The 23,879-nt window shown below is 42.8% G+C and overlaps 1 long non-coding RNA gene across 1 annotated transcript in view; it reads right to left on the bottom strand.

The window, feature by feature from the left end:
* Positions 1 to 21,499, bottom strand: part of LOC146870452 (uncharacterized) — a 62,806-nt gene extending 41,307 nt beyond the window's left edge. The window contains exons 1-2 of the long non-coding RNA XR_014959392.1: positions 21,377 to 21,499; positions 21,249 to 21,286 (exon numbers count right to left, since the gene is read on the bottom strand). This is a non-coding gene — a long non-coding RNA (uncharacterized LOC146870452). The remainder of the gene's footprint in view (positions 1 to 21,248; positions 21,287 to 21,376) is intronic.
* Positions 21,500 to 23,879: the final 2,380 nt, after the last annotated feature.

The raw sequence follows: 23,879 nt of genomic DNA on the forward strand, positions 1-23,879 counted from the left end.
TTGCATTTGCCATCAGTCTAATCCCTTCTAGAGGAATATCCGCATCTGGAAGAGGTATATAGATGACGTGGTGTGCATCTGGTCTGGTGGAGAGGAGTCTCTGCTGGAGCTTCTCAACTGGTTGAATGGCCAAGATGCCAGTTTACGTTTCACATGGACTTACAGTGGTCAGGGGGTTGTGTACCTTGATTTAGACATTACGGTGGAGAATAACACATTATGTACTGGGGTACATCAGAAATTGACTGACAAGAACTCTCTTTTGCACTATCAATCATACCATCCGAGGGCTCTACGCGATAACCTGACAGTGGGTCAGTTCTTGTGTTACCGCAGGAACTGCTCCACCACAGCATCATGCCTGGAACAATCGGAGGGACTGTGTGAGAGATTTAGGCAGAGGAGTTACCCACGCAAAATTGTGAACTAAGCTAGAAAAAGAGCGCTCAATACCCCCCGTAGTGCGTTATTGGAAAAGAATGTAAGGGCTAAGGAAGACTGCCTGCCAGTTATCATGACCTTTGATCCGTTGGCGACTCAGATTCGACAGTCGATAAGGAAACACTGGGTCTTATTGTTCACGACGATTTTCAAATGCCCCCTCCGAGATTTGCTTTTAAACGGTCAAGGCACCTTAAGGATAAACTTGTGCGTTCCCGCTCTAAACCACTCCAGAAAGAAACCACTATCCCCCCTGGACATTACCCTTGTGGTACATGCTCGGTGTGTAACCTTACAAGAAAGACTTTGGATGTGGTCTTGAATTCTGAAAAAGTATGGCATTTGACCCACTTCAGCAACTACAATACGATGAATGTTGTTTACAGGCTGACGTATCAGTGTGGACTCCACTATATAGGGCTCACTACACGTAAAATCAAAGTGAGAGTACAGGAACATTTGAGTACCATTAAAACAGGTAAATTGTCAACCAAACTGGTACAACACTGCAATGAATATAAGCACTCTTTCACGTGGGTGGTGCTAGAAAAAGTGGTTGGGGACCCTTACAGTATAGATAGGGTTTTGGCCACTAAAGAGGCATGTTGGATTTTCCAAGAAAAATGTGATCAAATTGGATTAAATGATTTTATCGAATGGAATAAAGTCAGAAATTAAACATCATAGATTATCTATGCTTGAAAACTTCCAGTTCTTTTGGTGTCCGAGAGGGTGATATCTTTCTATCAGCACTTGTTTATCAGTCTTTGTTAGGGTTTTTCGGCTGTGATGTGAAGGGCAGCCTTAGCACATTACAAGAGACTATGTGATGAATATATTGGTCCAATAAAGTTTGTTGAGAGCATACTCCCAAACTAAAATGGCTATTGAGGGAGTTAATGATGTGAAGGGAGTCCTTAGCGCATTACAAGAGACTGTGATGAACACACTTGTACAAGAAAGTTGGTTAAGGGAACACTCCCCTTCCCAAATGGCCACTGAGGGAGGGAAGGGGTCAGGTTATATGTTGATCGTACAACCGAAAATTGAGAGAGTGGGGCAAACAACATGTGTCCTTTATAGAGTTGTTTTTATCTTTTAAAATTTCTATGGTGTCCTTTTGAAAGAAAATGAGGTAGAAAACACCAGCTTTCTAACCCGTGTACCTGATTCTGATGGCATTCGGGTCGGGCAACACAATGTTATAGATGGCCCCCAAGGTGGGATATTAGTCATATGACATGGTGAGGTGGAGGGAGTTAGATGTGTTCTTATACCACAACTCGTTATCGCCGGGAGTGAGGGGTGATGGAACTGGCTCCGCGCTGAAAAATGTGTTAAAGTTGCCGTGTGTGTGGTTTTTGTTTTTTTGACAGAAAATAAGAGAGAAAACACCCTTGTACCTGTGTTATAATGGCATTCGGGTTGGGCTTCATTAAGTTCAAGATGGCCCCCATGGGTGGGATAAGAGTCACATGACATGATGACCGTGACGTGAGACGTAGCCGGATATGTTAGTAAACTGCAGCGCTTCCCCGCCGGGAGCAAGGGATGTTGTAACACGCTCCTTGTGAAGAAGGCGGTAAGGCTGTTAGAGGTGAGCTTGGGGCTCAAAATGAGTAATTGATATGACGAGGTCTGTCGGTAATACTGAGGACAGCCTATTTTAAGGTGATGCCAGGATTTGGTAACTATTGTTGAAGGCTGTGAAGCTAAGATGTGGAGGCAGTCACCGCTATGACCAGGAAACGGAAAAACAGGGGTGTGAATAATTATTAGTTTTTCCTTTGTGTTTCAACTTGTACTACAGTAGAGTGCATGCCCAAAAGGAGGGACTCACATTTGCAGGCTACCTTAGTGTGACGGAGTGGAGACCTGGTACGAGTGACTTGGGCTCCCACATGGTAATGACACTTGCTGAACTAGGTAATGATGTGTGTTGAATTCTGGAGAGTGAGAATTTTGTTTTAGTAACCAAGCCTTATCTTTGTGCATTTGACAATCATTTTATAGAACGACATCAGTGTCCAAGATTGGTGATTGATGACCCTGCCCTGACAAAATTGCCTTGAAGTAATGTTGGCAATGAAACTTGGTGGCTGAGTAATAAAGTGGTCTGCATAAATACAGCCGGTTGTAAATTTTGAATAAGTGCGCAAGTGAAGAATAAAGGTGTTAATTGTGCTACTTATTTCAATTTTCATTTTCACGGGGTCTTGTTTTTGTGGTAGTCGTAATATACACATCACAGTGGTATTATAACTTTCGCCACTAATGTATGGGACACATCTTGATTTTTTAAGACAAGATGGTTACCAATGATGAGAAAAGTGAGCATACCTGGTGAGTACCAATCAGCAAGCTCGACTGGTGGTGCGTACGTGAGGTGCCGTCTTGTCCTTTCACATATTTTTTGTAAAAGGGTAACACATATATTGGTATAACCTGTGTTTGACTCACTATTAAAGGTACACCCCTTTATATATAGGGGGTACGTGGGAATTGACTGTCATTTGCAAAAAAAAAAAAAGAATTGAAAATTCAGGCAGTACAGTGGAAGGACACTACCTTGATGTGAGGAGTGGTAGGGGAAAAGAGTGATGGAGTCCCCACCTCCACTTATATGAACATCCTCAAAAAGAGGAGCCTTGAATGAACAGGTCTTTGTATTTATATTGCACTTTAATTAGTGGACAGCATATACCAGGTCAACTTCTCACAATGGCTACACCTTCTGTGGTGCTGTCCCCCTCTCGATGTTGCAAGGAGAGTCCTACTAAAAGCAATATTCCTGACGAAGGGACCCCGTACATGCTTGAAATCCTCTTTGATATGTTTTTCCTAATCTGATGTAAGATCTTTATCAAGGTGCACAACATTAATTAAAGACCTTAGAACGCACCTTCAACAACTTTCCATCAACTCTTATTTTGTCAACTACTCTCAAAAACATATAACTGATTATTGCACTAAGAAACCTGGAAACACCTAGTTGTATTGCACTGCCAACAACCCACCTGGCTTACACTGCTCTGTCTAACTATTACTTATGTTCAATCCTCCACCACTGCACTTTCACTACCCTGACTTGGGTTTGATCTTTGTAGTATTTTAAATGATTTTTCCATAATCAATTCCATTACTTGAGTGTCTATCAACTTTTCTCAAAAACGTATAACTGATTACTGCACTAAGAAACCTAGAAACACCTAACCGTATGACACCGCCAACAGCCACCTGTCTTACACTGCTATGTCCAACTATGACTAATGTTTTTTCAAATATCAATTTCATTCCATGGGTGACTGGGATGTATTCTGAGTTATTAGGAGTCAATTTTACTGGTATTGTGAAATGCATCCTTAGTAAAATTGGACTTCAATGGCTGTTGTACCCATAATAATATATGTAAAAGAATTATATTTTTTGTATTAGGTAAACAATACATTTGACATTGACACTGGACTAAGTGACTTAAAAAAGTAGGTTTTGGCCTGGCAAGAGGTTTATCTTGCTAGGTCAAAATGGCAGATTAACACAGCACACACAGGCTGCAATGACAGGCCTGAGACATGTTTAAAGGGCTACTTTAGTGGGTGGCACAATAAGTCCTGCAGGCCCACTAGTAGCATTTGATTTACAGGGCCTGGATACATGTAGCACCACTGCAAATAAACTAAATGTGCCTTTTGGGTGTAAGCGGATGTTACCATGTTTAAAGGAGAGAGCACAACAACTTTAGCACTGGTTGGCAGTGGAAGTGTACAGAGGCCAAAAAGCCAACAAAAGTGTGTTCAGAAAACAGAGGGTGAAGGCAGAAATTTGGGGATGGCATTGCAGAATGGGCCAAGTCCAACATGGATTGCTTCCACAGGGCCTTTAAAAGGTTCGGGACAGGGGGCCGCAATATCACTTTCCCATTAAAAAATGAAGAAAAAGTGAATGTCCCTGGGGTTGGCGTCCAGGGGGCTTTCAGAAGGTTAAGGGAGGAGGGTCTTATGCCAGCACTCAACCACATGCTATGCACAGCCAAAAACATTGTTAAAAAAAATCATAAAAATTCACTGAAGAATGAAAGATCAAAGGGATGTTGTGCTTAGATGAAAATGTCAGTTAAAACATACCATTTTAAACTAAAAAAAAAACACTGAAATTCACCAGTTATAGAGATCTCAATTACCTATAACTCATACCCTAAAGTAACTGTAACTCACGCTCTTGCCATGCACTGCTAATTTATTTACTTATTACAATCTCTCCTGATAAAATAAGTTCAACATCTGAAATGACATCCTTGATGGAAACACTGTGCATAGTTGATGAACTTGGCACAACATGTTAACTGAGAAAGGAATTATCTCTTAGATAATAGTGCAAGAAAAGTTAACAGCAGCCCAGGCAGTTAGCTGTAATGACTTAAGCAGTGGCTGGCCTCACAGTTGCCTCCTCTGCGAGCATTTATATGTCCTCGGAAGGTCGCTTCGTCCATTTGGGTTCATATACTCATTAATTATTCCATTGGATCTGCCATTGAAGGAAGGCGGTACATGGCTACTTCAAACAATCCTGCAGAAGTTACTTTGAGCTTAGAAAGCAGAAGGGAGGCTTTTAATGAGAAAGGGGAGGAGGGAAGGGGAAAATGTAGGCGCATTTATCTCTGTTTTACTAGGCGTGGGCGGAACCCCGTGTCTCGCTGTGCTAAGATGTGTTTGACGGTCACTGCTATTATTCCAATGTAATTTACATTTAAATCTTTGAGATACTGCCGAGAAGGGGGGAAAATTCAACAAATCGTCAGCGACGTTCCAGTCTGTGCGTAAGAAGGGTTCATTCATGGGATCCTACACAAGAGTTGTGTAGGGCTCAGACCCATAGTACAATAAAACGTGCCACGGGGAACCTTAATGATTTTTATGAAATAATCCAAATGTGTCCGTTTTTACAGCGGGAACAGCAGTTCAATGAGTGCAACACTTGCTGTGGAGGTCACTGTGTAGACTGCAGGAAAGAAGAGTGCTTATACATGGCAAAAGCTACTATTTAACCGTTCATCCTACTAAGGTCGACAAATTGGGTAATTCTAATTTGGGTAATAGTTAACCTTCTACTGATAGTTCTATATAATGTCAAAACTATACTAGTAAGTGCTGCATGAAAATTAAGATCTAAATCTCTAGGAAACGTATATGTTCTTGTTAAGGACATAATTGTTGCAAAGCAAGACACTTGAGCAACTTTTAAAATAGGGGAAACGATGATTTAGTCTTTCAAAAATATACAATAAACACATAAACATAATAAACACATTCAACAGGTTGCAGCTTTTCCTTGCACAACCTTTCCACTTTTTTTTTTTTTTTTAATTCTTTATGGGTTTTTCAGATATTGACATTACCACATGCACATGCCAGTCATTGTCATCGGTGCAATCACTGCCCTTACAGATGTGCATACGGACTGTGATCCTATATTACCATGGAGCGGTCATATCACAAAACCGCATTATAATCGTATTTTATCAAACAAGGTTTCAAACAGTCTCAACAACACCTGTGTACACTCAACCCTCTGTGCCCTCCATCTTGTACGGTACCGTTACTAGTTTTCCGATTATGTATTGCACACATTGGTATTCCAGGGGACATATGGGTTAAGTAGTATTCCCCATACCATCTCCGACATATGTTTCCTATGCATAAGTACCCCAGCAGGAATGGGATGGGAAAGTGTATACGTGCTATTTATCAGCAAGGCACTGTTTTTGTATTTATTTTTTTAAGTGCAAACGGTTTTTTATTTTCAGAAGTATAGATATGGAAAAGCAAACAAGACTGATGCGAAGTAGGAGGTATAAGCACACTAGGTATATGGTATAGAGCAGTATACAATTTTCTGGAGAACCTTGTCACACAAAACCAAGTCATTGAAGTAGGGTTGACAATAATGGGGCGGATGGCTGGGGGGTTACCAATTGTAGAGGTGAAGTAGACTCATGTTTGGGTAAATTACGTAGGAGAATACATTGGGAGAGGGAGAGAGATAAAGGTCCACTGATTGGTAAAAGGATGTCAATGTTCCTACATCTAGAAGGGAGAATAAAACAAAGAAACATAGAAACTAGAAAGAGAGAGGGACGGTGGGGTGGGGGGGAATTAGGGATAGCCTCCTGTTTGAATCAAAGGCTGATTGTGATGGGCAAAGGCAGGTCCGCAAGGCGTAGAATATGAGGGTGTGGTATTAGCTCTGATGTTAGAGATATGAGGATAAGATGTTCCCTCTGGTGGATGGAGGCTATTGAGGCTTCTCTTTTTGGAGATAATAGCGGAGGGTGTTCCATAGACTGCGTGAGTGTGGGAAATTGTGTACTTTTTAAACATGATGTTGTTGGCACTTCTGGTGGCACATATGATGTTCTACCATCTCTTAAATGGGACTTCTATGGTGGATTTCCACTCTAGGAGAACAGTTTTTGTACCTAGGGCTAGCATGAGGTCGAGTAGAAACTAATCTTGTGGAGACAGGTTGATGTTTGGGAGGCACGCCGCTAGGCCTAATGTAGATGTCAATAGGGTCAGGGAGAAGTGGATTTTGAAGATGTCTCGGATGGTTTGTTGTATCTTGGACCATAGCGACATGATCATTTTACATGTGAAGAACATGTGTTATATTGACCCAGTTAATTCCTCACAGAGCCAGCATTTGTCCTATCCCCAGTTTGTGTAGCCTAGATGGGGTCCAGCAGTATTTGTGAATCAACCAAAATCTGGATTGTGCTATTGTCAGTGAGATTTTCGCTAGGAAAGGAGAATGCCAGATTTTATTCCATGTTGAGTCAGAGTGGAGCTTAGATCCTCTGGTATGTGAGGAACCATTTCTTTTTAAGGTTGTTAACGAGGTGAGTTTGTGGACACTCTAAGTTTATAGATATAAAATCCGACATGACCTGTTCTTTTGATTTTACTTAGGAGGTCGGGGAGGTCAGGACTGTGTGGTTAAGGAAGCCTCCTCATTAAACTTAAGTTTTAAGAAACTGTAAAATTTGATTAGGAGGGTCATAACGGAACTTAAGTCTGCAAAGGGAATGGGATTAAATGTTGTATAGAGGTCTCCATTGGTGTTAATGCTTTTTTCCGCCAAAAGATTCCCAAATAGGGTTCTGCCATCGAGTTTGATTCTTTGGTTATGCCACCGATAAGCTGGAGTGGAGTTGCCGAGGCAGGTGGACAAAGATTTATCAACATGTAGAGGGGCAGCAACCGTACCTGCTATTATAGGGAAAGGTAGTTTTGAGAGGCCACGAACCGTTAGTGTGGATTGGAGTGGGAGTGGGGAGATTTGTAGCCAGGAAGGAGTGGAGTCCATGATCCTGCTAAGCCACCAGTTGCACAGAGCTGCCAGCAAAGCTTGCTGATATCTCGAAAATCAGGCATATTTAGGTCACTTCTGGTTTTTTGTTCAGTTTTAGGGTAGAACCGGTGATCCCAGCCCTCTTCTTTCTCCATAAGAACTTCGAAATAGACTTGTCTACTGCGTTAAAGAAGTGGTTTGATAAGTTTATGGGGAGCATACTTCAGAGAAAGTTGACTAGGGGGGCTATCATCATTTTGACTGATTCTGATCTTCTCCACCAGTTTAAGAGTTTGGGGGCCAGGAGGACAGCAGATCAGTAATTATTTTAGAGTGTTTTACCATTGTTGATTTAGGTGGAGGTGTGTAAGTCTTTGCCAAACCAGATGTCGAATTATTTTAGTGCCACAGTTTGGCATTTTAGGCCAGAGTCACCATGGATCAAGAGGGCACAGTGAATATTCCTGGGGAAGATCTCTGTTTTAGAACTGTTAAGAGTGTGGCCAGATACACCTGAGTATTTATCAATTTCAGTCATGATATGAGCGATTGCATTGTCATCATCTTCAGTAAAGATCAGGATGTTTTCGGTAGGTAAATGCTGTAACTAGTTGCCTGCCTGATTGGAAATGAATGCCTTTGATATCTTCATTTGCTTTTAGGGAGTGTTAGACCTGGCCTCTTTGGCGTGGTTTCCCCTGACTTTTTGCCTCTACCTCCTGTATTTTTTGACGCTGTGCTGGATTTCGTTTTTGCTGGTTGAGATGCTTTGGGCACTTTGCCACTGCTGATCAGTGTCAAAGTGCAAGTGCTCCCTAGGTAAATTGTTATATTGATTGGTTATCCATGATTGGTATATTTGTTTCACCTGTTAGCTCCTAGTAAAGTGCACTGCGTGTGCCAGGGCTGGTGATTCAAATGCTACTAGTGGGCTGCAGCACTGATTGTGCCACCCACAGGAGTAGCCCTAAAATGGTGTCACAGGCCTGCCACCGCAGTGCCTGGGTGCAGTTGCTAACTGCCATGCTGACCTGACCAGTGACCACACGGGCCAAAATAACCCTTCCCTTTCTGTACACATTGAACACCCCTATGGAAGGCCCTAGGTACCCCCCTGGGCAGGGTGCAGTGTATGTGAAAGGTAGAGCATGTATTTTTTTTTCCTCATTAGCCTCTGACCCCAGCAAACTGGTAATCTGCAGGTCTCCACTGTTACTTACTATGGAGAAGTAGGTTTCTTAACTTAGAAAGATTGCTCTTTCGCCAGCCTACCAGTGGTACATCTGCATCCGACCTGTTGCTAACCTCTTGTTGTTTGTAAGAGGGTGGTCATGCTCTCTTCTGATTAAAAAAAAAAAGAAAAACAGAGACCAGAGTAATGGACAGAACGCACCTCCGAACACTGTTATCTGTTGACCCAAAAATACGGAGGGGGAAACCAGCCGTCTCAGTCAAGGAGCTTTCCGCGAGGCCTAATCATTGGACAAAGAATATGAAGAGAAATGATCTTTACCAATTTCATAAATGGAATAGGTTATTTATTCTGCTGTACGGGCTAAATGCCATTTTAATAGACAGTCCCAAGTTGCTTTCTTTTTACTGTTTTTCAGTCTAGCTAAGTCCATTATCGATGTTTTATAAACTGATGAGAGCCATTCTGAATATATGGGAGGCGAAGCCTCTGCCCATTTTTTGCATATTTCTCGTCTAGCCAGCAGAATTGCAAAGAAAAGAAAACTTCTAAAATGTCCAGTAATTTCCATTTGAATACCAAAGATTATTAGGCTACGGGTGATGTGAACTGGCTGTTCTAAAATAGACGACAGAGTGGAAGACACCTTTTGCCAGAATTAAAAAATGTCCGGACAGGACCAAAACATGTGTGTGTCTGGTACACTTTCCTTATTACATTTTTTACATCTTGCCGGTGGATTAGACATCTTGGAGAGTCTGGCAGAGGACAAATAGGCTCTATGCGTTGTGAAGTAATGGTTTCTCCTCAGCCAAGCTGGCTTCACCACGGAAAACAGGATGTTGTATGAAATCTGCCATAAGTCAGTATTGTCCCCATCCACAATCGACTCATCCCATAATCACCAGCTAATCTGAAATCTCCGTCTATTGCACCCTCAATAGCCCAATAAAAAAAGGCTACCTCCTTCTTGCCAGCTGGCTTTTTGACCAGGAGTTCTTCAAGATCGTTACCCAAACCGATAGGTTTTTTGTGATTCTGGGACCAACTTTTTAGCTGTATATATTTAAATCTTGACATACCACCTTCGATTTTATCATTTAGAGTTGCCCAAGGCAATAAAAAACCATCTTCGGTTAGGTCTCCCCATGTTGTTAAGCCTGCTGTTTTTAATGGTATGACAAGCGCATCTTTGAGACAACTAGGAGACCCTGGGCTGTCCCACCACGGGGCTAATCTTGAATAAAACTCCAGTCCCATTTATGTTTTTATTCTAGCCCACATTTGGGATGCTCCCCTTAAAACCTTCAACCTGACTTTCTTGAAGAGTTTTTTTATCTCCATATTTAAAGAGGAAGCCTTCTTGCGGCTGCTCTGATTGGTCAAACATTGCTTCAAACATTTTCCCCCTATCCAAATCATCTGGGTGTTTTAACAGCATTCTTGAATAGGTTAGTTGAAATGCCCATGCATAATACTGGATATCCGGGAGTGTGAGACCACCTTTTTCTCTTCTTCGTCTAAGTTTTTTCCACGAGATCCTGGTTGCCTTTTAGGCCCATACAAATGAGTTCATAGCCTGCTGAAATTTGTCAATAAGTTGCTTATCAAAATGTAAAGGGATAGTGTTGAAGAGAAAAGTTACTTTTGGTAAAATAACCATTTTTATCAAATTTACTCTACATAAGATGGTTAAGGGGAGATGAGCCCAAGATTTCATTTGAATTTGGCTCTCTTTAAGAATATTTGAAAGATTTACCTTTGCTATCTCCTCGATATTGGAGACAATTTTGACCCCCAAGTACCTCATATGGGGCCATATGTAGGAAGCCAAATACCGGTCGGTAACGGCCGGTTTTCGGTAATTATCCTGTTACCGACCGGTATTTTGGCATTTGCTATGTAGGGGGCATGTTTCAGGATTCGGTAATTTACCGAATCGGTAAAATTACCAAATCGGTAATTTTACCGATTCGGTAAATACCGAATCCTGAAAGGAGATGTAGGTAACACTCTAATGAGTGTTGTGAGGGAATTGAAATTCGGTATTTAACACCAAATATAGGTTGGTGTTAAATACCGAATACATTGCAAAAAGCAATATTTTGGTGAAAAAAGAGTGCCATGTGGCAGACATACATGCCCTTAGGGCATGTATGTCTGCCACATGTGCACACATGCAGGAATCAGGGGTGCAACAGGGTGTCAATGTGACACCCTGCCACCCTTGAATGTACTCCCCCCATTACCGAATCGGTATTTACCGATTCGGTAATGAGGCATACCTTCCCATTGATTCCTATGGGCCTCCAGGCCCATAGGAATCAATGGGAAGGTATGCCTCATTACCGAATCGGTAAATACCAATTCGGTAATTACCGAATTTCTCCGATTCGGTAATATTTACCGAATGATTACCTACATACAAGTTACCACTTCTTAAATACCGAATCGGTAAAGTTCGGTATTTAAGAAGTGGTAAATTGTATGCTACCTACATATGGCCCATAGTCCTTAGTTTGGTGGGGACCCCTTGGCAGGTTCCACGTCATAATTTCATTTTTTTCAACATTCACTTCGTAGCCCGACACTCTGCCGAAATCCTCTGCCAATCTAATGACTTGAGGAAATGATGTATCCAAGTCGGATGGCAAAATTAAGATGTCATCTGCATACAGGGCTACCTTTCTCTCCCATGAGCCACTCTTGAATGGTACTATAGTTTGCTCCTCCCTTATACTCTGAGCAAATGGCTCTATATATAGTTCGAAAAGAAGGGGAGAGAGAGGGCAGCCCTGTCGTGTTCCTCTCTTGATACTAAAAGGCTTTGTCAGATTTCCATTAACTACCAGCCTTGCAGACGGATCGCTATATAAAAGTTTTATAGTTCGACAAAACTTCGGGCCAAGATTGAATTTCTCCAGGACTACAGAGAGATAATTCCAATTTACCCTGTCAAATGCTTTTGTCGCATCAAGGGTCATGGCCGCCAATGGAAGAACAAAACTAGACGAGAAATCAATCGCTCCTATCAGATCATGAGTAAGGTCAAAAAGATTTCTACACTTTAGGAACCCCTTCTGATTTAAGTTAAGGAGATCTCCAACAACTGCTCCTAATCTATCAGCGAGGATTCTAGTAAAGACCTTATAGTCAGAATTAAGGAGCGAAATGGGTCTATAAGACCCACAATCTATAGGGGATTTACCTGGTTTTAGAATCAAGGTGATATTTGCTTTTCCCCACGAAGAAGGTGGTTTAACCCCTTCTAAAACGACTTTATTAAAAAGTGTAGTCATATATGGAATTATGACTTCTCCCACTGATTTATAGACTTCCACCGGAAGACCATCCGGCCCTGCTGCTTTGCCAGTCTTACAGGCTGACAGAGCCTTCATTACTTCCTGCTGCGAAATTTCTGCCTCTAGATTTTGCCTTTTTGTAAATCCCAAAACTGGGAGATGAATTGAACTTAACCAGTCTATAGCTACAGTTTAATCTAAACAGTTATCTTCGTCATATAGTCCCTCAAAATACGTGTGGAGAGCATCTCCTATTTTATCCTCATTAGCTGTTATTATATTAGAGTCTACATCTTGTATCTCCTTAGACAAATTTCGCACCCTATCCGATTTAGCCTTCCAAGCTAATAATCTGCCAGCCCCTTCACCATATTCAAAATGTGCTAGTTTGCTGACCGCCCATCCGCTGGAAATCCTCGCCTGAACTATGCTTTCTAGAGATACTTTGAGAGATTCTAGCTTATCAATAGAGTTTTGAATTAGCTCCTGATCTACCCCTTGGATTATATCCTTTTCCAGCTCTTTTATTTGATCCTCTAATTGTGAAATTTCCTCCCTATACTTCCTATTTTTATATGAGGTTCTGTTTGTAACCAGCCCCCTCAAAAAGGCTTTTAATGTGTCCCACACAACTACGATATCGGCAGAGCCAATATTGATATCTAAGAAAGATTTAATTTCTTGGGACAGAAAAACAATACCCTCTATATCTAAAAGAATAGTTCGATCAAAAGACCAAGCTCTTTGTTGGGGTTTCTTTATTAGATCCCATTCCATCCAAACAGCGGCATGATCCGAAAGGTGAGTAGTCAGGTAGTCTATATGTTTGATATTACTTCTCAAATCATTACTGATTAAGATAGAGTCTATCCTGGATTTGTGTCTATATTTTTTATTATAAAAAGACACTCCCAATTGGGTGCCAGACCTCTCCCTCCAGATATCAGTTAAAGCATTTTGCTTCATCATGGATTTTAAGAAGGCTCTAGATTTGGACGGAATGTTAGCTCTACTGTTTGGTGATTTGTCCCATTGCGGATTTAAAACTATATTAAAGTCCCCAGCAAAAATCATTTTATCAGGGAGTTCTAATAAGTGTGAAAAAATAGTTTTTATTGTTGAGGGGTCGTCCTGGTTAGGACCATAATATCCGACTATAGTGAAGGGGGTGTTATCTGCTAAGATCCTTGCTATGACCCATCTGCCACTGGAGTCTGTCTTTGTGTCTTTAACGGTAACATTGGCTTGTTTCTTGATTAATATAGCAACCCCCCTGACATTGGATAGCTGACCAGAACAGAGACAATGTTCCACCAACCAAAGCTTACAGCATATTTCAATAAATTCCTATTTAATAAGGTGGGTTTCCTGCAGAATGATTATTTGTGCTGGTGAATCTCTCAAATATTGCAAAATTGTCTCTCTTCTACTTCTGACTCTACGGCCATTTATATTCCATGATAGACATTGTATCGTTTTCATGGCAACCTAACGGAACCGCAGTTTTAGGCCTACCCCATCCTGTATAGGGCCTACTATTAACCTACAGCTATAACAAGCTAATAAAAAAGAACATAATGGGGCTAGAATTCTAATGAGGATTTTTAATTTTTTTTATTTTACCTCTCTGCTCCCTCCCCAGTGCCCCCTCCACCTCACCCCTTGCACCTACCCCACCCCCCCCCCCTTAGAGAACCCCACCCCTATTTACCTGGAGTCTCCAGGTTTTGCCGGCCAGTAGCCTCTTCTCTGCTTTTTAATTTATTATTTATTTATTTATTATGTGTATTATTATTATTTCTTTTTTAAAATTGTTTTGTGACAGTGCTTGTACTTATAAAATATAGGATTTAGTTAATAACATTTCAACAAATACTTGACCATAAAGAAGGTGGGTGATTACCTACTATGCATTATTCGCCATAGTCTGAAGGGAACTTATTTAAGACTATCTAACAGATCGTCTGCCTCCTGCACTGTTCTTATATTGTGCATCTTGTTATTCAGCATAATCCTCAGTTGAGCTGGAAACTTGAGTTGGACCACTGCCCACAACTTCCTGAAGTCCTCCATTCTCCTCCCCAACTCCCACTGACGATCCAGAGTGGCACGCGAGAGATCAGACCTAATCCCAAAGATGAAGTCTCTTGATTTCAAAGATTTTAGTTTAAGGGCCGCCATTAGGATTTTTTCTTTTATTTCAAAAGTGAGAAAGTTAATAAGAATCTTCCTTGGCTTTGTACAATTTGGATTTTTCCTATAGGGGTCCCTATGTACCCTCTGGATATCTTGCCTCAATTCCTCTTCTGATGTATCAATCTGCACCACTTCTTTGATGAGGGCTGCAATAAAGGATTTTAAGTCCTCTCCTTCTTTCCCCTCTGGCACCTTCAAGAGACGCAAGTTGTTGCGCCTAGAATAATTTTCTAGCAACTCCACTCGGTCTCTGAGTGCAGTTTCCTCTTTTCTAAGTAGAGTAATATCATACTTAGTTGCTCCCAGTTCTGTCTTAAGCTCTTCTACCGAGTTTTCTAGAGCTCCCGTCCTGGAGTTCAAAATGTCTAACTTTTTTTCTAAGGTTTCGCAAAAAAGCCTAATATCCCGCTGATTTGCCTCCGACGTTGCAAAACCCTTTTTAATATCAGATGCCATGATGAGGAATAAGGACTCCAGCCCAGTGCCTGAAGGAGGATCATTGCTCCCCCCTGCCCCTGTCCCCACATCTATATTTACTTCCGACCTTCCACGGGCCACATCAGCTTCCTCTCTTTCGTCCACAGGAAGAATTTCCAAATTTGAAATCTCATTGCATTTGGAGGATACTAATACCTCTAGTTCCTGCTCACCCTGCAAGTTACTCCGCGGCTGTAACTGTAGCTGCGGCTGCAGTTGTGGCTCCAAAGCAATGGAAGAAGTCTGGGGCAGGGCAGGAATTTGTGGAATATCCACACTGATTCTTAATTGAGGACAAGGCCCCGGCTGAGGGCTTTCGGTTGCCATGTTAGAGGGAGTATCGAGCTGCACACTGTTTGTTCTGAGTGCTTCACCCTGTCCTACCACGTCCAAAACTTGAGGTAAAACCTTGAAGTATGACCTCAATGAGGGGGTCACCTTAACTTTAGCCCCCAAAGAGAGGCCTTTGTTTGACGGGGGAGACTTTCATCGATTTTCTCAATCAAGTTTTCTCACTGACCCCCCCTCAAATAGCTGTACATTACCGAGGGACCCTTTTGTGATATTTTTAAGGGCATTACCTTCCTTAATTTCCTGTTTGGCCTGTGATATACTTTTAACTGTTGTTGGTTTTTTTGGCCTACCTGTTTTGCCTGGGTTGCCAAAATTATTTATTTTGATTTTTCTCCCAACCGCAGTCTCTAACTGCCCAACCTCCTTGCCCTTGCCCCTACCCTTCCTTCTAAGGCAGTATGGTAAAGTACAATGGCCTGGGGGCTCTCCCACTGAGGAGTGCCCTAAGTCACCTTGTGCCCGGTACTGCTGCCCCCTCGAAATCGCCACTTCACCAAGCTCTGCTGTAAAACTTTCCTCAGCAGCGGCTTGTTGCAAGACTGCCTCCTCGTCCAGCATGAAAGCGGCAGCTCCCACCGCCCAACAGGTGCGGTCTCTACCGCTCGCGCACCAGGAAGCAGCTCGATGCCGTCCGACGCGAACCAGCCAGAGCGTGTCAGACCTCCAGCTCCTCCTCAGCTCTGATGCTCTGACAAGGCAGCGCGGCAGGTCCTCCGAGGCCCCAACACAAATTATCGACAGCCGGTAAGTAAATATTAAATTTTTTAAGCATAGTAGCGTGATGATGCACAAGCACAGCCATAACACCCTAGGCGTGCACTGCGTTATTCCACGACTCGAAGCACATCGAGGCAGGAGAGGCTTCCAGCGCGGCAAGCGATCGCTTAGCTCACGGCCGCCATGTTCTCAGTCCACCGGTAGAGCATGTATTGGTGTAGGTGACATGCTCTGGTAGTGAATTACAGCCATTTTCGTTTTTCACTATTGAAAGGCTATCTTGCCCATAGGCAATAATGGGGAATGCTGAGTATAATGTTTACCTGCATATCTTCCCATAGGAGCAAGACAGAAAATTAAAGTCTGGTATCTCTGAACTCAGAATTTAATAACACATCTTTTAGGAAAGATGTTTTTTAAATCCTGTGTGTGAAAACAGCACTTTTAGAAAGTGGCTGTTTCCTTTTCGGCCCTTTCTGTGTGCCTTGGCCTGTTTGTGAATTGACTGTCTTGTTTGTGAGTGACAGGGACAGGAGTGGCTCCCAGAGGCTGAATGAGTCAGCCCATGGCTGAATAGGGAAATTCCCCTGTAGATGGGTGGGAGGAGTAGCACCTGGGCCTGAATAGGGCTGTGCCTGCCTTCCACAATGCTGGCTCCACCCCCTGCTGGGCAGCTGGCGACCCTGCCCCTCTCTCTCAAAGGAAAGAAGAAACCAAGTAAACAGAGTGCTCCAGGACTGGCCAGAACTGGTTCTGACTAGGCCAAGGCCCCTTTGCCTTCAGAGGACAAAGGAGTTTGAGGTATAAGTATTGGGACCCAGACTACAGAAAATTAGATCATCCTGGAATCAAGAAGGAACCTCTGCCAAGGAGAAAGCTGGAAGAAGTCCCAGGAACAAAAGGACTTCACCCCTAGCTTCCCCCTGAACTCTGCTGTGTGAGTTCTGCCCTTCCTAGAGTGTTTGATCCAATTGTGGGACCTCTGGAAGTGGTGCCTGCTGTTGGGAAGCTAACCAAGAGAAAAGAAGTAAAAGATCTGCCACTTTTTCACGCACCGCCGGCTTAGCGAGAACATTTCCGTCACCACGAAGATCGTCGCAGCGCCTGTTGCCGCTGCCACGTCAATGCCGCATTCAGCTTCGGAGCGCAATCGCCCCCGGAGCGAGTAAATTTCTACCGGAGAAGCTACGCCTTGTAATCCATACAAGTATCGCCTGACTCCCCATACAGGCCGGATTCGTCGCACACGCCCGCTGCGTGCAGCGGGTTTGTCGCATCGCCTCCCCAGGGTCTCAGGACTGACGCTGTTGCTTGTTTTTCGACGCCTGAGCGCCGCTAGGAACTTTTATCGCATCACCAGGTACTGTTGACTAAAATCGACGCTAATGTGGATTATTTTGTCGCTAAGCTAAGAACTCTTTTGAAACCATATTCTTGAACTGTGTAAGTTGGATTTTTGTTGTTTTGGTCTTGTGTAGTTTATATAAAAGTACTTTATTTATCTACACTGGTGTGGAGTCCATTTGTGGTGTTTTCACTGTGTTACTCTGAGTGTTGGTATAAATACTTTACACATTGCCTTTGATAAGCCTGTCTGCTCGTGCCAAGCTACCAAGGGGGTGAGCAGGGGTTATCTAAAGTGTGTATCCCCCTTACCCTGACTAGAAGTAAGGGTCCCTATTTGGACAGTGGTACTTACCCCTGCCAACTAGAGACCCCCAGATCTAACAGGAAGCATGAGAAGGGTTCGATAACTAAAGTGAATAGGAGGAGGGGAGTGAAGGGGCATCGCTGTCCGGTGCCTGGGGCTAAGGGAAAAGAGTTGGATAGGTGGCTGTTTATCTTAACTTTTGCCACCGGAGCTGCGTATAGGGCTATAACCATTTGGATGAAGCACTCGCCAAGCTGAAATTTGTGGAGAGCCTCGAATAGGAAGGTCCATGAAACGTTGTTGAAGGCTTTGTCCATGTCGAAAGCCATCGCCTAGGTGGGCGAGGGCAATGACAAAGCTTTTTCAAGAGCGTGGCAGAAGACACAGAGGTTGTCTGCGGCAAGCCTACCCTTCAGAAATCCAGTTTCGGTTGGGGCAATGACACTCTTTCTAGTCTTTGCACCAGGATTTTGGTGTATAATTTATAGTCGATAATGAGTAGTGATATCGGCCTGTGATTTTTTTTTTTTATCCATTGTATCCTTCCTTTCTTTTGGGATGACGACTATTGTGGCCTCAGCGACCATGCCCAAAACATGGCCAGAAGAAGCGTAAGGCTGAAACAAGGCAAGAAGGGATTCTGCTAGGATGGCAGGGAATGTCTGGTAGTAGGCCACCATATAACCATCTGGACCTGGAGCCTTTCCTGATTTGAGGGTTTTCATGGCTGAGTGGATTTACTTCTGAAGAAATCAGGGCACTGAGCAGAGATATGTTTCCTGCTGAAGATGATGGGAGTGTGCAGGAGTTCAGGTAAGAAACGCAGTCTTTAGGGTCAAATGTATTGTTTGGGGAGTAGAGGTCTAAGTAGAAGCTACGAAATTCCACCAAAATCTCAATAGAGGCAACTGTGCGGTCTGATTCACTTTTAATGGCCAAGATGATGGTACTGATTTTAGGGCATTTCAGGTAATTGGCAACAGTCTTACCGGCTTTGTTTTTAGTGGTTGCTTTTTCCGCGTTGGCGATGTCCACTAATTTCAGCACTCTGATACTTAGTATTTGGTTGTACTCATATTGTAGTTTGCGCATGAGATCCAGCGGAGTGTCTGGTGGATTCATTTAAAGTTTTAATCTCTGACTTGAAAGACTCGAGACTTTTATTCATGGATTTCTTTCTGGAAGCAGCTAAGTTCATTAGACAGCCTCTGGGAGTGGCCTTTAGCGCGTCCCACTTAACCGGTTCCAAGGTGTCACATACTCTGTTTTTCTTGCAGGAATTATTGGATTGTTTTGCCAATTTTGGATTTGAATACTTCATCTTCCAGGAGTGCATCATTAAGGCACTAGACTTTTGAGGGTGTGGGGTATCCCCGAGTGAAAGCTCAAGCAAAATGCATGCATGGTTGTTAATTAGTATTGGCTCAATTTTGAGGTTCTGTGTCGTGGGAACAAGAAATTTGTCAACTGAGATGTAATCAATTCTTGTGAAGGTATGGTGTGGTGAGGAGTAAAATGTGTAGTCATTGCCGCCCGGGTTAAATAATCTCCATTTGTCGATTAGATTGTTGTTTTTGCAGCATAATTTTATCCTTTTATGAGACCTGCTGCCATGAAATTTTAGAGCAGAGATTCTACCTATAATAGCGCCGATTGGAAGGTTGAAGTCCCCCATCACAATGATGCCAACATTGTCTGGGATTTCTGAGAGGCTCTTATCCAAGTCCTGCCAGCAGGTGATTGTGTTATCGTTAGAAGTATAGATATTCACTACTGCCATCTTCCTGTTAATCTTTAGTAACCTTGTGATTAGCCATTCTCCCTAGTTGTCTTGAGAGTGAGAAATGACTGATAACCTGGACTTTTTTGTAATTAAGGTGGTGCCACTTTTTTTTCTTATTTTGCTATGCTTGGCAGAGAAGTGTGTCTACGATCCATGGGCAAAAGAATCTGGCATTTGTGACCGACTCAATGTGAGTCTCCTGTAGTAGAATTATGTCTCCTTTCAGTTTGTTAGAGTAATAGGCCATTTTTTTCACTTTACTGGGTGTGAGAGACCTTTAGTTTTTAATGAAAGAATTCCGATTTCAGCCATCATGTAGTGAGGGGTTAATGGAGAGTCAATGTAGGAGTGCAGAGGGGTGTTGACAAGTAGCTCTTATAGGAGACCAGGGCCAAGTCAGGCCCCAGAAAGTGTATGAGGAGACCTAATGATTTGATGGAGCGGCAAGCAAACCAAGTTACTGCGGAGGTGAGTGGGAGACACAGCCATGGTAACATAGGTTCTGGGTTGATGTCTGGCAAGTGGGGGAGTGAGAGCAGGGGTCAATTAAAATGTTTTGCAAACCTACTTAGGGAACCATGCACCTCAAAGATTCCATCATGAGGGAAACAGAGAGAGAGAAAGGAAGAGGAGAAGAAAGAAGAAGAGAGAGGTAAACTTAAACAAAGTAGAATGCGAAAACCTATCCTGCCCATTATCCATCCCTTGAAATGCCGGAAGGCCGTATTTTCCCAACCTATCTAGAAAAGAGGAGAGGAAGGCCACGAGAGGGCTGGACCTAAACATTGGCAGTAGAGCTCCATCCTCACAGTAGAGCATACTGACGCAGACAGTGCATCCCAATATAGACACGGTATACATGCAAATACTTTAACATACCCATAAAGTGGATATAAAAAACATAACTTGGAGGAGACAGTAACATGCGTGAGTAAGCAGCCTACTCCCAGTGTCTGTATTGCCGAGAGGCACTTTAACAAGAAGTGGTGGGCTCAAGCTCAAGCATGCTGCTGAGTCCAGGAATGACAGAGCAACAAAGCAAGTAAACATGCCCTTAAGCCAGTGCAGTACATAAGGACAATGGTCCCAGAAAGTAGCGATCATTCATGAAAATCTGAAAAAATATATTCAAAACATTGATAATGCTAAGTGTTTTAATTCACACTCGGCATCTTTCTCTTAATGTACATAATCATGTAATTGTAAATAGCAATGTCCCTAGAATGGAACATGATGAGGGGGGAGGAAAGGTGGATGAATGTGCTTCGTGAGGATAGGGTAGTGATGGGAAGAATATATATAGAGGGGCTCACAATCAATCGGATAATTGGTGGGAATAGGACGTCGTAATGGTAAATTAATCAGGAGTGTCCATAAAGCGAAGTTAATATAACAGACCTCAAAGAATAAAAACACCTTAGTGCGTACTGGTGTAAGACAAATGGACATTGTTGAAAGACTAAAGAGATTGTGGGTTAGATGAGTTGTGATTCCAGTATAAACAATGGCAAAGCATCGTGTGATAAGCGCGGACAACCATCGCGTTCAATAAAACAACAGAGATCGTAGGATTAGTGAAGTAGGGTGTGCGTTACGCTCAAAAACTCATTAGGTGATAAAGCACAGAGTGCGCGTTTAATCGTGCAAAAACATCGCAGTGCGGTTGAAGAGTTAATGGGAAAACGGATCAAAGGGGGCGGTGGTGATTTAGATCATGCATGTGGAATGGGACAGGTAAAACCTAAGATCTAATGGCAATAGTATGACAAGGGGAGAAAGTAAGATTACCTCCGCTGTTTCGGAAAATGAATCCGTATCGTTTTAAGCTGAAAAAGGATCGAAAAGGAAAATCAGGGATTCTGAAGTGAGGTTAATGCAAATTGGAACATGGGATCGGGATCCATATAGAGACTCACCTATTTGGAAGTTATCTCAAAGTCGGACAGTTTGAATTTAGCGAACCGGAAACGTGAGGGGTAGCTCCATGTAATCCTGGCATTTTAACATGGTGCGCGCATGCCCTGGGTGCCTGTCAACTCTCGATGGATACGTGAGGACATAGAAAAGAGACTAGCGTGTTTGTAAAGAGGAAAAAAGACCCAAAAATGTGTATATTGTGTAACATGTCCCTGAGTGTAAAAGGGCCATCAAAGGTATATGAATTATCATAATGGTTGTTTGATACGATCCTGATTGAAAATCCATATTTGAAAACATGGCAAAATCATCATAAAACATTAACGGTGTAAGGTGCAGTATAATACAGTATAGCATTAGCGGCATTGTGGAATCACATATATATACTTAAAGACAAGAAAGTCTAACATAAAATTGTCTGCTAAAAATAATTACAATTATGGGCAGTGTATAGTTGCAACAATCCATATGTAGAGCAAAAAGACAGATAGCGAAGGGAAAATGTATTCAGCAAAGCACAACATAGTCACAGAATGTGCAGAGTTTTGAATGCTAGTATAAATCAAAGTTGTCGTTAGCAATAATCCACAGGACAGATAAATGAAAGTTAGTCAAGTGTCAAGCAGGCAAAATCGGCATGGCTTATTTCAGATTCGTTCAATCCATTTTTTATAGAGTCTAGGTGGTACATCCATTTACATTCTCTGAGGTTGAGGATGGTTCCAATTTTACCTCCCTTGGGTCCTAGGGAGGCTTTCTCTATCACTAGCCATCGTATTTCATCTGGTTTGTGATTCATTGCGTTAAAGTGTTCCACTAGGGGTGCACCTGGTGTGCCACATCTGATCAGACTACAATGTTGTAGCTCCCTAACCTTAACCTTCTGTTGCGTCTGACCTAGAGACTTTTTTTGGGTATACCCTTCCTAGGTAACTTAAGCCAGTGCATGCAGCAAGGAACACTTAAAAGCATAGAGGCGTAGGGTACCATAGTTAACAAGCATTGGCATAGCCAATAGGTCTCGCTTTTGGGACCTTATAAGTATTTAGTTATGCAGCACAATATTCTTGGTGCAACCACATCAACTGTTGCGTGGCTAAACACTTATAAGGTCCCAAAGGCGAGACCTATTGGCTATGCCAATGCTTGGTGTGGTTGTGTGTGTGGTTGTGTGTGGTTGTGTGTGTGTGTGTGTGGTTGTGTGTGTGTGAGGTTGTGTGTGTGGTTGTTTGTGTGTGTGTGTGGTTGTGTGTGTGGTTGTGTGTATGTGGTTGTGTGTGTGTGGTTGTGTGTGTGTGGTTGTGTGTGTGTGGTGTGTGGTTGTGTGTGTGGTTGTGTGTGTAAGTGTGGTTGTGGGGGTGGGTGCGGTTGTGGGTGCGGATGCAGTTGTGGGTGTGTGTGTGGATGTGTGGTTCTGTGTGTGGCTGTGTGTGTGTGGTTGAGGGTGGTTGTGTGTGTTGTGTGTGTGGTTGTGTGTGTGGCTGTGTGTGTGCAGTTGGGTGTGGTTGTGGTTGTGTGTGGTTGTGTGTGTGTGTGGGTGGTTGTGTGTGTGTGTGTGGTTTTGTGTGTGGTTGTGTGTGTGGTTGTGATTGTGTGTGTGGTTGTGGTTGTGTGTGGGTGCGGTTGTGGGTGCGGGGTTGGGTGTGATTGTGTGTGGTTGTGTGTGGTTGTGTGTGTGTGGTTGTGTGTCTGTGTGGTTGTATGTGTGGTTGTGTGTGTGTGGTTGTGTGTGGTTGTGTGTGTGTGTGGTTGTGTGTGTGGTTGTGTGTGGTTGTGTGTGTGTGGTTATATGTGTGGTTGTGTGTGTGGTTGTGTGTGTGGTTGTGTGTGTGTGGTTGTTTGTGGTTGTGGTTGTGTGTGTGTGGTTGTGTGTGTGGTTGTGTGTGTGTGGTTGTGTGTGTGGTTGTGTGTGTGTTTGTGTGTGTGTGGTTGTATGTGTGGTTGTGGTTGTGGTTGTGTGTGTGGTTGTGTGTGGTTGTGTGTGTGGTTGTGTGTGTGTGGTTGTTTGTGTGGTTGGGTTTGTGTTACTATCATTGTGGGGACTTAGGTGTGATAACACACTCACGCTGTGGGGACTTGAGTGCACTGTGGGGACCTGAACCCAGGTCCCCACAAGGCAATGTTTTCTAAATGATAAAAAATGGCTTCAGGAACATCTGTGTCGATTTTTACAACTTTTGAAAAAATTGCCTTGTGGGGACCTGTGTTTCATCAAGTGTGTTTATATTTGTGCTCAGCTCTGCCCCCGTAGACTGGAGATGGTACTGCAGTCTTAAACACAATTTGCATTTAAACACACTTTGCTCACCAGAATCTCATGCTAGCAGCAGAAAGGGCAGATATTTCAAAGGGAAAGCTGCATTGCCATGTGATTATTCAAATATTTTAATGAAAATTAACAATTTTTCTATTTATTAAAATTAATTTTTTTATTTACATGAAGCAATTTAATTTGGACTTTTTGTGTCTGAAAATTGTTTGAGGTTTTATAAATATTGCTAA

This window comes from Triturus cristatus, chromosome 1_1 (genome assembly GCF_964204655.1).
Source record: "Triturus cristatus chromosome 1_1, aTriCri1.1, whole genome shotgun sequence".
NCBI classification, from domain to species: Eukaryota; Metazoa; Chordata; class Amphibia; order Caudata; family Salamandridae; genus Triturus; species Triturus cristatus.